The sequence below is a fragment of the Hydractinia symbiolongicarpus genome, chromosome 4 (assembly GCF_029227915.1).
Source record: "Hydractinia symbiolongicarpus strain clone_291-10 chromosome 4, HSymV2.1, whole genome shotgun sequence".
NCBI lineage: Eukaryota > Metazoa > Cnidaria > Hydrozoa > Anthoathecata > Hydractiniidae > Hydractinia > Hydractinia symbiolongicarpus.
In genome coordinates this window covers 14,964,186-14,979,055 of record NC_079878.1, presented here as the reverse complement: position 1 = coordinate 14,979,055, position 14,870 = coordinate 14,964,186, and positions in this window count along the sequence as shown.

Genomic DNA, 14,870 nt, shown 5'->3' with positions numbered 1-14,870 from the left:
AGCCACAAGTCAAGATGTGACTCGGAGTTTTCAACACTCTGTGGAGCGCTTAATAAGAGCCGTAAACTGTGCCACACGATCAGATGGATCGCTTTAGTACAGGTATGCATATGTTGGTGAAAGTTCAAAAATGAATGTTGCTCCGGGCAGCCTGAAATTGTTTACCTTAGCATAGGTAAACAATGTCGCGCATTCATTTAGGTGTAATACCTTTTTCCAAAAAAAAAAAACTTTATCGCAACTTCAGTTTAACAGAATCACAGGAAACAGCCCGTCGTTAACACTGAATTGAGCACTTCGTACAGGTAAACCGTGTTGGACATGTGTTTTTGTTTAATATATACCCTTTTAGCACAGTTTACAACCCGTTGTTACCCCTTCATAGCATACTCGGCGTTAAACACCAGAATTTTATTTTTTGGAGAATGTTCCCGGTGAAAGTTCAAAAGAAATGTTACTCCAAGCTGAGTGCTCAGTACAGGTAAACAATGTGACCTATCCATATAGGTGTAATAGCTTTTTCTGGAAAAAACGTTATTGCAACTTCGGTTAAACAGAAACACAGGAAATAGCCGTTGTTAACACTGTACTAAGCGCTTAGTACAGGTAAACCGTGTCGCACATGAGTATAGGCGTAACACCATTTTTAAAAAAACTCAGGAAAGTTAAAGCCGTTATCCTGTTCAGTTAAAAAAATACTCTTTTTTATTTTGCAGCATAAGTTTTCATAACAGTAATAAAAGTGGTAGCTGCCTAACTGCATTAATTTAGCATTCACTTTTTACCCAGAGGTAGGTAAGAAGAGCTAGATAAACACAACTTCGACATAAAAATAAATATTGGTTATGTTAAAAAGCTGTTATACCAAACTGAATGGTAATAAGTAAGGGTAGCTATAGCTAGCTGGCTGTAGAATGATGCTAAAAAATCTTCGTTCCTAGCCAAAAATCGCCTCGAAAGATGGCTCGTTTAAGATGGCTAAAAAACGTGAAAATATATTTATAAGAACATAAAGATAACAAATATCACAAAATAAAAAGCTTTTAGAAGACAAATAAAGTCAAACAGACCTTCAAACCCAGCACTCGCCACGACCACTTTCAAAACCAAAATGGCCTTCGTCATCATGTTCCTTCGTTGGCATCTCCAGGGCGCAAAAATCTTGGATTGGTGTTTCAAAGAATTAGGCGTTTTGATTGGTATACTACGCGGGAACGGTCAAAATAAAGTAATAAAACTGTCAGTAAAAGTGTCCTATTTGTTTTCTGTGGATACCGAGCCGAATGGACGATTCAGATCACGGGGGTAATTACACTCGTCCCGGAGGAGAGGAGTGTATTGGTTTCGGCTTGTGCGACCAAAAGTGACATGCGATCTGACCGAATATCGTCACTTACCCGCTCCCCCGTGCCTTAATTCTTCTTTTTTTCCCCGACGAAATTTCCTGCTTCTTATCATGTTGTGCGTGTCTTAACCCGTATTTTGCAGGCCACAGACCAGTCGTTTATGCATCGCTACCGCTGAAGTCGAAGCATGCGCACCGCCCGCTGAGAATTGAAGCACTCTTAGCTGTGTTTACACATTTCTACGAAGTTCTTTTAAAAAATCGTAGCGGAATATAAATTAAGTATCGCTGGAATATTTATCTTGCTTTCATGCAATCTGCTATGTTTAACTGTACCCCTTCTCCAAAAAAACTTTATTAACTTCGGTTAAAATGACAACACAGGGAACAGCCTGTCGTTACCCCACCAGCTAAAGCAATTGCTCAGCTATTTTATTTGCAAAAAAAGTTTTAAGGAAAATAATTAAAGTTGTAGCCACCTAGCTAAACTGCATTTGGCATAAGACTTATCGCTGAGAATATTGCCATATTGATAGCCAAACTGAATTTTTATACTCTCACTTTTAAGGTAAATATATGAGCTAGCTAAGTGGCTACATCCTCGATATAAAAATAAATGTTGGGTTGGAGAAAAACCTCCTATATCAAACAAAATTAGTAAAAAGGTAAGGCTATTAGCTAAAGAATATTCGTTCCTAGCCAAAAATCCTAAAACTGGTGCGTTTAAGATCTGTACGTGACTAAAAACATGACAACATTTTAGAACATACAAAGAACCAATGTTACGAAAATAAAAAGCTTATAGAAGACAAAAATGTGAAACAGACTTACAAACAGCACTGAACTGACCTTCTTCTAAAAACTAAAATGGCCATCATGTTTCGGTCCTCATGTTTCTTCGTCGGCGTTACTAGGCCGCGAAAGTCTTGGATTGGTTTTTCAAACAATCAAGCGTTTTGATTGGTGTACTATGTGCGAGCGGTTAAAACAAAGTCAGTAAAACTATCAGTAAACTGTCCCATTTGTTTTCTGTAGCTCCTGAGCGAAAACGGCGATTGAAGTCACGGGGGTAATTATTATTAAAAATGGCGTATTTAAATTAATTAAATTATGTAAGGAAATAAATTAATTTCTGTAATTTATTTTGATAAATTATAAGATTTCCAATTAAGCAACCCCCTGGGTTCTAAAAATTTGCGGAAAGATCAAAGGAATATCGGTAACCCTTTTGAACACACAAAATACGGCTATTATTATATAGACTAGTCGTTGCCCGTGGAAAAATCCACGGGTTCGCCCGTCCTTTATATTTACCCGTCGTAACAAAGTGGATAAAAATATATCGCATTTGATATTCGTGTTTCCGTAACATCATTCTCTAACTCAGCGGGGGGTCCGCGCAGAGACAGACAGACGGAATACGGCTATTATAATAGAGACTAGCCGGGAAACCCGGCGTCGAAACGCCGGGGTAAGCCACAAGTCAAGGTGTGACCCGCCATTGAACACTATGTGGAGCGCTTAATAAGAGCCGTAAACTGTACTACACGGTCAGGTGGAGCGCTTTAGTACAGGTACGCAGTATGTCGTTAATCAAGTAAAGCGCACACAACACTATAGTGTTTCGGCTGTAGTGTATTTTTGAAAATATAACTCTACTGTAACTTTAGCCAAAATAAAAACACAATTTACAACCATTCGTTACCCCGTCATAGGAAAAACAATTGGTCAATTTTATTTTATTTTGCGGAGTACGTTTCAGTAAACCTTAACAAATTAATCATGACATCGGACTGAGCACTTAGTACAGGTAAATGGTGTCACACATGCGTTATAGCCATAATAGCCTTTTCCCAAAAAAACTTATCGCAACTTCAATTTAAATAAAAAACACACAAAACACCCTGTTGTTAACACCAGGTTGAATGTTTATTGCAGGTAAAAAAACTTTATCACAACGGATTAAATAAAAACACGGAAAAAGCACGTAATTAACACCAGGATGAGCACTTAACATGTAAATTGTGTCATACATGAGTAACAGGCGTAATAAAATTTTCCAAATAAAATTTATCACAACGGTTTAAATAAAAACACAGGAAACAGCCCGTCGTTAACACCAGGCTGAGCGCTTAACAGGTGAATCGTGTCATACATGAGCATAGGGGTAATACCATTTTCCAAAAATCCTTATCGCTTTGGTTTTAAAAGAAATCAGTGAACAGCCTGCTGGCATTAACCCGGTTCAGTTTAAAAAATTACTCAGCAATTTTATTTTGCATAATAAATTTTTAAATCAGTAATAAAAGTGGCCGCTGCCAACTCCATTTAGCATAAGAATTGTTAAGAATTGTGTTGCAGCCAAACTGCATTTGGCTACTTTCACTTGCAGCCAAACTGCATTTGGCTACTTTCACTATTTAGCAGGATGTAGCTAAAAGAGGAGCTAGCTAGGTAGACCCAACTTCAACATAAAAATAAATAATAATATACCAAACTCAATAAAAACTTTAAAAGTATAGGAATAAATAAAGCTAGCTATAGCTAGCTGCCTCAAAATGTACGTTTTGTAGCTAGCCAAAAACTTAAAATTGGTTTATTTAAGATTTATACGTAGCTAGAAAACGTGAAGAAATATTCACCTTAACATGTGAAAACAAACTAAATAATCCTATAGGATAAAAAGTAGTCAGAAGAAATAAGGAGGATGGAAAGGAAACCTACAAACTTCACACCATCACTTCTAAACCAAAATGGCCTTCGTAGGGGTAGCATGTTTCCTCCCGTCGGCATGTTGAGGCCGCGAAGCACTTGGATTGGTCATTAGTGAAAATGGAGCCTCGTGATTGGTTTATTACAATGAGCGGCAAAGCAAGGCCGGTAAAAAAACGGGGTCTGCCGGGGATTCGAAATAAAGCTACAGGGCCGGGGGGATTTTCCGTATGTCTCGCTACTTGCTCCGCCATGTTGCGCAGAGACAGACAAAATACGGCTATTATAATAGAGACTAGTCGATGGCCCGTGGAAAAATCCACGGGTCCGCACATCCTTTTTATACCACTTAAACGCGTGTCGCATTTGGCTTACCCCGGTGTCAAAACGCCAGGGTAGGCCAAAGTCAAGGTGTGACCTGACGTTGAACACTCTGTGGAGCGCTTAATAAGAGCCGTAAACTGTGCCACACGACCAGGTGGAGCACTTTAGTACAGGTATACAGTATGTCGTAAATTAAGTGAAGCGCATACATCATTATAGTCTTGCGACTGTAACATATTTTTCAAAAAACATTCCCCACAACGATAGCTGAAATAAAAACACAGTTTACAAACAACAGTCGGTACCCCATCATAGCAAAAACAATCAGTCAGTATTATTTTATTTTGCAGAATAAGTTCTTGTGAAAGTTAAAAAATTTATCGTGACACTGGGCCAAGCGCTTACTACAGTTAAACCGTGTTGCACAGGCGTATAGGAATAATACGCCTTTGGAAAAAACTTTCTCATAGACTCTGTTTAAAAAAACACAACAGGGCTGAGCGGTTAGTCCAAGTAAACATTGTTGCACATTCGTACAGACGTGATTACCGAGAAAGTTTAAAAATGAATTGTCACATTGGGTTGACCCCTTAGTACAGGAAAACCATGTTGTACATGCGTATAAGCGTAACAGCCTTTACCAAAAACAACAGTATGTTGTTAACCCTGGGCTAACCGCTTAGTATAGTAAAACAGAGTTGAACAGGCGTATAGGCGTAATACCCCATTTCCAAAAAAACTTCATTGCAACTTCGGTTTTAATGAAAACACAGGGAACAGTCTGTCATTACCGGTTCAGCTAAAATAATCTGTCAGTCATTTTATTTGCACAAAAAGTTTTCAGGAAAAAATAAAAACAGATGTAGGTACCTAGCTAACTGCATTTAGTATAACACTTTTTGTTTAAGAATATTGTTGTAGCCAAACTGCATTTTTATACTCTCACTTTTTAGCCAAAGATAGGAGCTAGCTAAATGGCTACAGTCTCAACACAAAAATAAATGGTGGGAAGGATAAAAGCTGTTATACCATACAGAATAGTAATAAGTAAGGTTCTAGCTAGCTAGCCTCCAAAATTTTTCCAAAAACAAATTTTCGTTCCTAGCCAAAAATCAAAAACTGGCGCGTTTAAGATCTGTACGTGACTAAAAACGTGACAATGTATTTATATTAACATTTTAGAACATACAAAAAAACAATATTACGAAAATAAAAAGCTTATAGTAGACAAAAATTGAAACAGACTTACAAACAGCACTGACCCACCATTACTTTAAAAACAAAAATGGCCATCATGTTTCGGTCCTCATGTTTCTTCGTTGGCATGCCCAGGCCGCGAAAGTCTTGGATTGGTTTTTTAAACAATCAAGTGTTTTGATTGGTGTATTATGTGCGAGCGGTCAAAACAAAGTCAGTAAAACTATCAGTAAACTGTCCCATTTGTTTTCTGTAGCTTCTGAGCGAAAACGGCGATTGAGGTCACGGGGGTAATTATTATTAAAAATGGCGTATTAAAATAATGCATTCATTTTTATCACTAAATTTACTTTTCTTACTTATGGCAATAAATTAAAGTAATTAAATTAATTAAGGTAATAAATTAATTTCTTGAGTTTAGTTCAATTAATTATAAAGTTTTCCATTAAACAACCCCCTGTTTTCTAAAAATTCGCGGAAAGATCAAAGGAATATCGGTAACCCTTTTGAACAGACAGACAGACGACGGCTATTATTATAGAGACTAGTCTGACAGCGGACACTTCTTTCGCATGGATTAACACTTCGCGAGCGCAAAGTACCAAGATACTAAACACAACGTCCTGGTCATTGACCGGGTGCATTAAAGTCTTAAATTTTCCATCTTTATAGCAGCCATTCCATTTTTATAGCAGCCAACATGAGGCATAGACAAAGTAAATCAACTCGCTGTATTTAATTTGAAATCTATTACACGCTTTTTTGTATAACAATATTAAAATTTCTAATCAGACTGGTTATTATTTTCTATTTCTGTTTTTATGGACTGATTGTTTTTAACCCAATATCGTACCCTAATATTTTTCATAAAGCATATTATTATAAATAGTCGTTACCCGTGGAAAAATCCATGGGTTCGCTCGTCCTTTATATTTACTCGTCGTAACAAAGTGGATAAAAATATATCGGATTTGATATTCGTGTTTCCGTAACATTATTTTCTAACTCAGCGGGGGGTCAGCGCAGAGACAGACAGACGGAATACGGCTATTATTATAGAGACTAGTCGTTAGCCCGTGGAAGAATCCACGGGTTCGCCCGTCCTTTAAATTTACCCGTCGCGGCAAAGTGGATAAAAATATATCGCATTTGATATTCGTGTTTCTGTAACATCATTTTATAACTCAGCGGGGGGTCCGCGCAGAGACAGACAGACAGAATACGGCTATTATAATAGAGACTAGTTGTTACCCGGGAAATAATCCACGGGTTCGCCCGTCCTTTATATTAACTCGTCGCGGCAAAATGGATAAAAATATATCGCATTTGATATTCGTGTTTCCGTAACATCATTTTCTAACTCAGCGGGGGGTCCGCGCAGAGACAGACAGACGGAATACGGCTATTATAATAGAGACTAGTCGTTGACCGTGGAAAAATCCACGGGATCGCCCGTCCTTTATATTAACCCGCCGCAACAAAGTGGATAAAAATATATCGCATTTGATATTCGTGTTTCCATAACATGATTTTCTAACTCAGCGGGGGGTCCGCGCAGAGACAGACAGACGGAATACGGCTATTATTAAAGAGACTAGTCGTTGCCCGTGAAAAAATCGACGGGTTCGCCCGTCCTTCATATTTACTCGTCGCGGCAAAGTGGATAAAAATGTATTGCATTTGATATTCGTGTTTCCGTAACATCATTTCCTAACTCAGCGGGGGGTCCGCGCAGAGACAGACAGACGGAATACGGCTATTATAATAGAGACTAGCCGGGAGACCCGGCGTTTCGACGCCGGGTTAAGCCACAAGTAACTGTTGTTGAACGCCTTGAGGAGCGCTTAATAAGAACCGCAAACTGTGCAACCCGGTGAGGTGGAGCGCTTTAGTACGGGTATGCAGTATGTCGTAAATCAAGTGGAGGGCACACACCATTGCAGTGTTGCGACTGTAAGATATTTAAAAAAAAATAATTTCCCGCAACAAAAGCTGAATTAAAACAGTTTACAAACCGTTGTTACTCCGCCATAGCAAAAACAATCGGGCAATATTATTTTATTTTGCGGAATAAGTTTCCTTAAAAGTTCAAAACTTAATCATGACAGTGGGCCGAGAACGCATAATACCCTTTTCATAAAAAACTTTACTGCAATTTCGGTTTAACTTAAAACACAGGAAAAATCCAGTCGTTACCCCATAAAAAAACTAATAAAAATCCATAATTTGAGTGCTCTAGTACAGGTATGCAGAATATGCCGTGAATTGAGTAAAGCTCACACAACATTATAGTGTTTCGGTTGTAATGTACTTTTTAAAATATATGTATATATATAACTTTACTGCAACTTTAACCAAAATAAAAACACAGTTTACAACCTGTTGTTACCCCGTCATAAGAAAAGAAAATAGTCAATATTATTTTATTTTGCGGAGTACGTTTCAGTAAACCTTAACAAATTAATCATGACACCGGACTGAGCACTTAGTACAGGTATATGGTGTCACACATGCGTTATAGCCATAATAGCCTTTTCCCAAAAAAACTTATCGCAACTTCAATTTAAATAAAAAACACACAAAACACCCTGTTGTTAACACCAGGTTGAATGTTTATTGCAGGTAAAAAAAACTTTATCACAACGGATTAAATAAAAACACGGAAAAAGCACGTCATTAACACCAGGCGGAGCACTTAACATGTAAATTGTGTCATACATGAGTAACAGGCGTAATAAAATTTTCCAAATAAAATTTATCACAACGGTTTAAATAAAAACACAGGAAACAGCCCGTCGTTAACACCAGGCTGAGCGCTTAACAGGTGAATCGTGTCATACATGAGCATAGGGGTAATACCATTTTCCAAAAATCCTTATCGCTTCGGTTTTGAAAGAAATCAGTGAACAGCCTGGCATTAACCCGGTTCAGTTTAAAAAATTACTCAGCAACTTTATTTTGAATAATAAATTTTTAAATCAGTAATAAAAGTGGCCGCTGCCAACTGCATTTAGCATAAGAATTGTTAAGAATTGTGTTGCAGCCAAACTGCATTTGGCTACTTTCACTTGCAGCCAAACTGCATTTGGCTACTTTCACTTTTTAGCAGGATGTAGCTAAAAGAGGAGCTAGCTAGGTAGACCCAACTTCAACATAAAAATAAATAATAATATACCAAACTGAATAAAAACTTTAAAAGTATAGGAATAAATAAAGCTAGCTATAGCTAGCTGCCTTAAAATGTACGTTTTCTAGCTAGCCAAAAACTTAAAATTGGTTTGTTTAAGATTTATACGTAGCTAGAAAACGTGATGAAATATTCACCTTAACATGTGAAAACAAACTAAATAATCCTATAGGATAAAAAGTACTCATAAGAAATAAGGAGGATTGAAAGGAAACCTACAAACTTCACACCATCACTTCCAAACCAAAATGGCCTTCGTAGGGGTAGCATGTTTCCTCCCGTCGACATGTTGAGGCCGCGAAGCACTTGGATTGGTCATTAGTGAAAATGGAGCCTTGTGATTGGTTTATTGCAATGAGCGGCAAAGCAAGGCCGGTAAAAAAACGGGGTCTGCCAGGGATTCGAAATAAAGCTGCAGGGCCGCGGGGATTTTCGGCGGGTCTCGCTACTCGCTCCGCCATGTTGCGCAGAGACAGACAGACGGAATACGGCTATTATTATAGAGACTAGACGTTAACCCGCGGAAAAATCCACGGGGTCGCCCGTCCTTTAAATATTGCATTTCGTGTTTCCGTAACAAAAAGACAAACAGACGCACGAACAGACAGACGACGGCTATTATTATAGACTAGCCGGGAAACCCGGCGTTGAAACGCCGGGGTAAGCCACAAGTCAAGGTGTGACCCGCCATTGAACACTATTTCAAAAAAACTATTGAAGCTTTGGTTTACAAAACACAGAATACACTCTGTTGAAACGCCGGGTTAAGCCACAAGTAGCTGTGTTACCCAGCAACACCAGATTGAGTGATTAATAAGAACCGTCAACTGTGCCACACATTCAGGTAAAGCGCTTTAGTACAGCCATATAGTGTGTAGAAAATCAAGTGAAGTGCACACAACTTTATGGTGTTTCCGGTGTAATATACTATTCAAAAAATAACTTTCAACAACTTAGGTAAAATAAAAACCCAGATTACAATTCAATGTTACCCCGTCATAGCGAAAGCAGCTGGCCAACCTTCTTTATTTTTCAGGGAATGTTCCCGGGAAAAGTTCAAAAAAATGTTAAGCTGAGCGCTTAGTATAGGTAAACAGTGTGTACTTTTTTTCTGTAAAAAACGTTATCACAACTTCGGTTAAACAGAAACACAGGAAACAGCCCGTTGTTACCACCGAACTAAGCGCTTAGTACAGCTAGACTGTGTCGCACATGAGTATAGGCATAACACCATTTTTAAAAAAACTTTATCGCGACTTCAGTTTAAAAAAAATCAGGAAACCGCCTGTCGTTATCAAGTTCAGTTAAAAAAATATATACTCAGCAATTTTATTTTTCAGCATAAGCTTTCATAGCAGTAATAAAATTGGTAGCTGCCTAACTGCATTTAGCTACTTTCACTTTTTAGCCTGAGGTAGAGCTAAAAGGAGCTAGATAGGTAGACCCAACTTCAACAAAAAAATAAAGAACAATATACCAAACTGAATAAAAACTTTAAAAGAATAGGAATAAATAAAGATAGCTATAGCTAGCTGCCTCAAAATGTACGTTGTGTAGCTAGCCAAAAACTTAAAATTGGTTTGTTTAAGATTAAGAAAATGTGATGAAATATTCACCTTAACATGTGAAAACAAACTAAATAATCCTATAGGATAAAAAGTACTCAGAAGAAATAAGGAGGATTGAAAGGAAACCTACAAACTTCACACCATCACTTCCAAACCAAAATGGCCTTAGGGGTAGCATGTTTCCTCCCGTCGGCATGTTGAGGCCGCGAAGCACTTGGATTGGTCATTAGTGAAAATGGAGCCTCGTGATTGGTTTATTACAATGAGCGGCAAAGCAAGGCCGGTAAAAAAACGGGGTCTGCCGGGGATTCGATTCCGCGGGGATTTTCGGCGGGTCTCGCTACTTGCTCCGCCATGTTGCGCAGAGACAGACAGACGGAATACGGCTATTATTAAAGAGACTAGTCGTTAGCCGTGGAAAATCCACGGGTTCGCCCGTCGTTTTTATACCGCGTTACGTGCTTCCCGGTATTGCGAAGCCAAGCTACCATTTTGCGTGACAGACAGACATACAGATGTATACGGGCATTATAATATAGTCGTTAACCCGTGGAAAAATCCACGGGGTCGCCCGTCGCGTTCACTCGTCCTTTAAATTTACCCGTCGCAACAAAGTGGATAAAAATATATCGCCTTTGATATTCGTGCGCATTTTAAAAATTTCGTGCTTCCGTTACGGGACACCGTTTACGAGTATTATAATATAGACCAGTCGTTGCCCGTGGAATAATTCACGGGTTCGCCCGTCCTTTATATTTACCCGTCGCAACAAAGCGAATAAAAGTATATCGCATTTGATATTCGTGTTTCCGTAACATCATTGTGTAACTCAGCGGGGGGTCCGCGCAGAGACAGACAGACGACGGGTATTATTAAAGAGACTAGCCGGGTTAAGCCACAATAATAATTTAGCCTCTGATCGTAAGTATTCAAATGAGATTCGGCTTCCGTAAATCTCCTCTTTCGATTTCGTAAACAAATGTGAACGGACGCGAAGTGCCAAGTGCTCGAGTAGACACGTTTAGGTATCTTTTGTATTGATACATAGCTAAGTGATATAAACTAAATGAGTTTATAGTGCTGGTGTTAGGTTAGGATAATTCCTCTAGTGTGTATTCTTTTTACTAATTATTCGGTTTAAGAATAATGTAACAAGAAAGCGACGATCCCATGCTCCCACAGCACAGCAAAAATAGCGACCATGACTTCACCTTACAGGACCCCGAACACCCTGTTCCTATCCCCGTGGACTGCACAGGTATCGTAGACCAAGTCGTATCCATCGTATCCGAGCGACAAAAGGCCGAACTAAGTCGAATACACGACACACTGGCCAGCATGAACACCTTTATGGCAAGACTTAGCCACCTGACAGACCCTATTGTCCCAGAGGGGACCCGGTCTAGTCTTAATCCTAGCCCCAATGTTCCAGATGGAACTCTGGCTAGCAAATCCAGTACCCAACAGGAGGAAGAAAGAATATCTATCACTGGTTCAAACCTCTGGTTTAGATCCACGCGCTCAGAATCGCCTTCTTCCAAAGACGAAGCACCAGAGCATTCTAAAAAGGGTACCAAAGAGCCAGCCCAAGAGTACTGGCAACAGTCCACTGATGACTATGAAGAGGACAGCAAGGCCTCTGGACCAGAAGTCACGTCATCAGTGGCATGTGCTGCCAAAGTGTTTTGGCAAAAAAGGCTCAAGGGTGATGTTCTCAAGCGGAAGTTAGAAACGGCAGCAATTCCATCAAACTGCAACTTTCTACTCCCAAAGAGAACAAACACCGAAATTTGGAAAACACTTTCCAATTTTCACAGGTCCACTGACGTTAAGATGCAGGACATCCAAAACATGCACTCAGCGTCGGTTGCTATGCTTCTGAAAGCTTCATCTACGTTGGTGGAGAAATCCGGTGATGCCAACGCAGACACAAAGGGTCCGTTAAACGACCTTAAGGACGCCATGACCCTCGCTGGTAAGACCTCCCAGCTGCTAAATCAGGTCAGGCGAGACTTAATTAAGCCTTCCTTGGCAAAAGAGTACGTAGCCTTAGCTACAGAAGTGGAAGAGGATTCCGAATGGCTGTTTGGTTCCTCCGTCTGCGAAAGGCTTGAGAAGCTGAAAAAGGAGAACCAGCTCAAATCACTCCTGGAAAGAGGCCAAAAAAGAAGATTCGAGCCTTCATCAAACAAAGGGCCCTCTTACAAGCCCCAAAAGAGGGCCAACTACCACAATGGGCAATCCCAGTCAAAGAAACCGTACCGCAGCCACAACAGCAACTTTTCCAAGCACACCAACAGGAAAAATTAATCCCTGAGGTAAGCGATACTGAGACCCTAAAAGCTTTTCTAAGGTCAAAAGTCAAATATTTTAAACCCGGTTCTCTCAGGTTTCATTTTGATCAGTGGAAAGACATAACTACCGATAGGGAGATCCTCCAGACAGTGTCTGGTTTGCAAATTCCAGTAAACGAGATGCCCCAAACCCCATATCGGACATACCCCCTAGATAGAAAAAAGAAACTCTTCATTGACGAAGAAATACAAAGCCTTTTGGGGAAAGGTGTAATAAGGTTAAGCAGTCGCGAACCAGGCGACTTTATCTCACCCATATTCGTCACCGAGAAATCAGACGGTGGGTTCAGGCTCATCCTAAACCTCAAAAAACTCAATGTACACATTGAGAAAAGAAAGTTTAAGATGCAAACCTTAACGTCCATTCTTCGATTAATCCAAAAGGACATGTATCTGGCAAAACTTGATATCAAGGATGCATACTGTAGCATACCAATACACAAAGAAAGCCAGAAGCTCCTAAAATTCGAACTTGAGGGTAAGGTATACGTGTTCCTGGTACTCCCCTTTGGCTATACAGAAGGACCTCGTAAATTCACCAAGATAATGAAACCACCCTTATCTAAATTAAGGAAGGAACAGGTCACCATTGCTGACTACATTGACGACTTGATCACTATGAACGTCAGTAAACAACAGTGCTGCAATAACGTACACAAAACCGTTGTTTTGTTAGATTCAATGGGATTTACGGTCCACCCAGACAAATCCGAGTTCGAACCAAAACAAGTTTTGGAATTCCTTGGATTCATCATCGATACAGTAAATATGACCGTCGCTCTCACCCCCAAAAAGAAGGCAGCCATAATCGATCTGTGTCAAGCAGTGACACAGAGAGAGAAGATAACAATAAGAACTCTAGCGCGATTAATTGGTAAGTTTACCAGCAGCCTTATTGGGGTACCACACGGTAGACTCTACTACAGATCTACCGAAAGACTAAAAATTGAGTCCTTAAAAAAAAAAAAAAAAGAGCGCCGGCAACTTTGATGTGCAGATCACATTAACCCCTACTGCCATGGGTGACATATCTTGGTGGAAGAATAATTTATGGGGTAGCATAGCCCCAATAGTTCGCGGCAACCCTCAGATCATTATATCCACGGATGCCTCAACAAGAGGTTGGGGAGCGTCAATGACACAAACCCACACAGGGGGTGAGTTTTCATCTCTGGAGCAGGAACACCACATAAATGTCCTAGAACTAATGGCAGCATTCTTTGGACTACAGGCTCTTTGCAACCATACTGCAAACACTAACATATTGCTAAAGATGGATAACACTTCAGCAGTAGCCTGTGTAAACAAAATGGGTGGCGTAAAATCTATCCCAATGGATAAGATTACACATAGCATTTGGGAATGGGCAATAAGCAAAAATAATTGGATAGTCGCTACACATCTCCCTGGCATTCTTAACGTAGAAGCAGACAGAGAGTCGCGACAACAGGAGACAAGAACAGAATGGATGTTAAACAAATCAACATTCCGCTATGCGCTGAACGAACTGGACTTCCGTCCAGAAACAGACCTCTTCGCGAGTAGAATAAACACGCAGTTACCTGCCTTCTTCTCATATCGACCTGATCCCAACTGCATCGGAGTAAACTCGTTTACTGAGGATTGGCACAATATCTCGTTTTATGCCTTTCCACCCTTCGCCTGCCTTCCCCAGGTAATTCAAAAGATCCATAGTGATAAGGCAGTAGGTATCCTGGTAGTTCCGGACTGGCCTAACCAACCATGGTTCACAGGGGATTCTGAACTATTTAAGGAAATGGCTGAAGTTTTGTAAAAGTGAAAAAATCCCAGAACCTTATGGGGCTAGTCATAAACAAGGTATGGACTTCCTTGCTTTCCTTTTCCACGTAGAAAAGGCAAGTTATGGTTACATCGCAGCGGCAAGGTCAGCCCTGTCAGCTGTATTACCAAAGGATGCAGGAACAAGCTTTGGTAAGAACGAGGACGTTAGCAGACTTATCAAGGGAGTTTTCAAGCTACGTCCTTCCCTACCAAAACACACTGTGATATATGACCCTGATGTAATATTAAACTATATGACAACCTTGCCTGGTAACCAGCACCTGGAGTTAGAGTTACTAACGAAAAAACTAGCCACCTTGTTGTGCCTCCTGAGTGGCCAGAGAGCCCAGACAATAGGTGCCCTAAAGGTTAACTTTTTC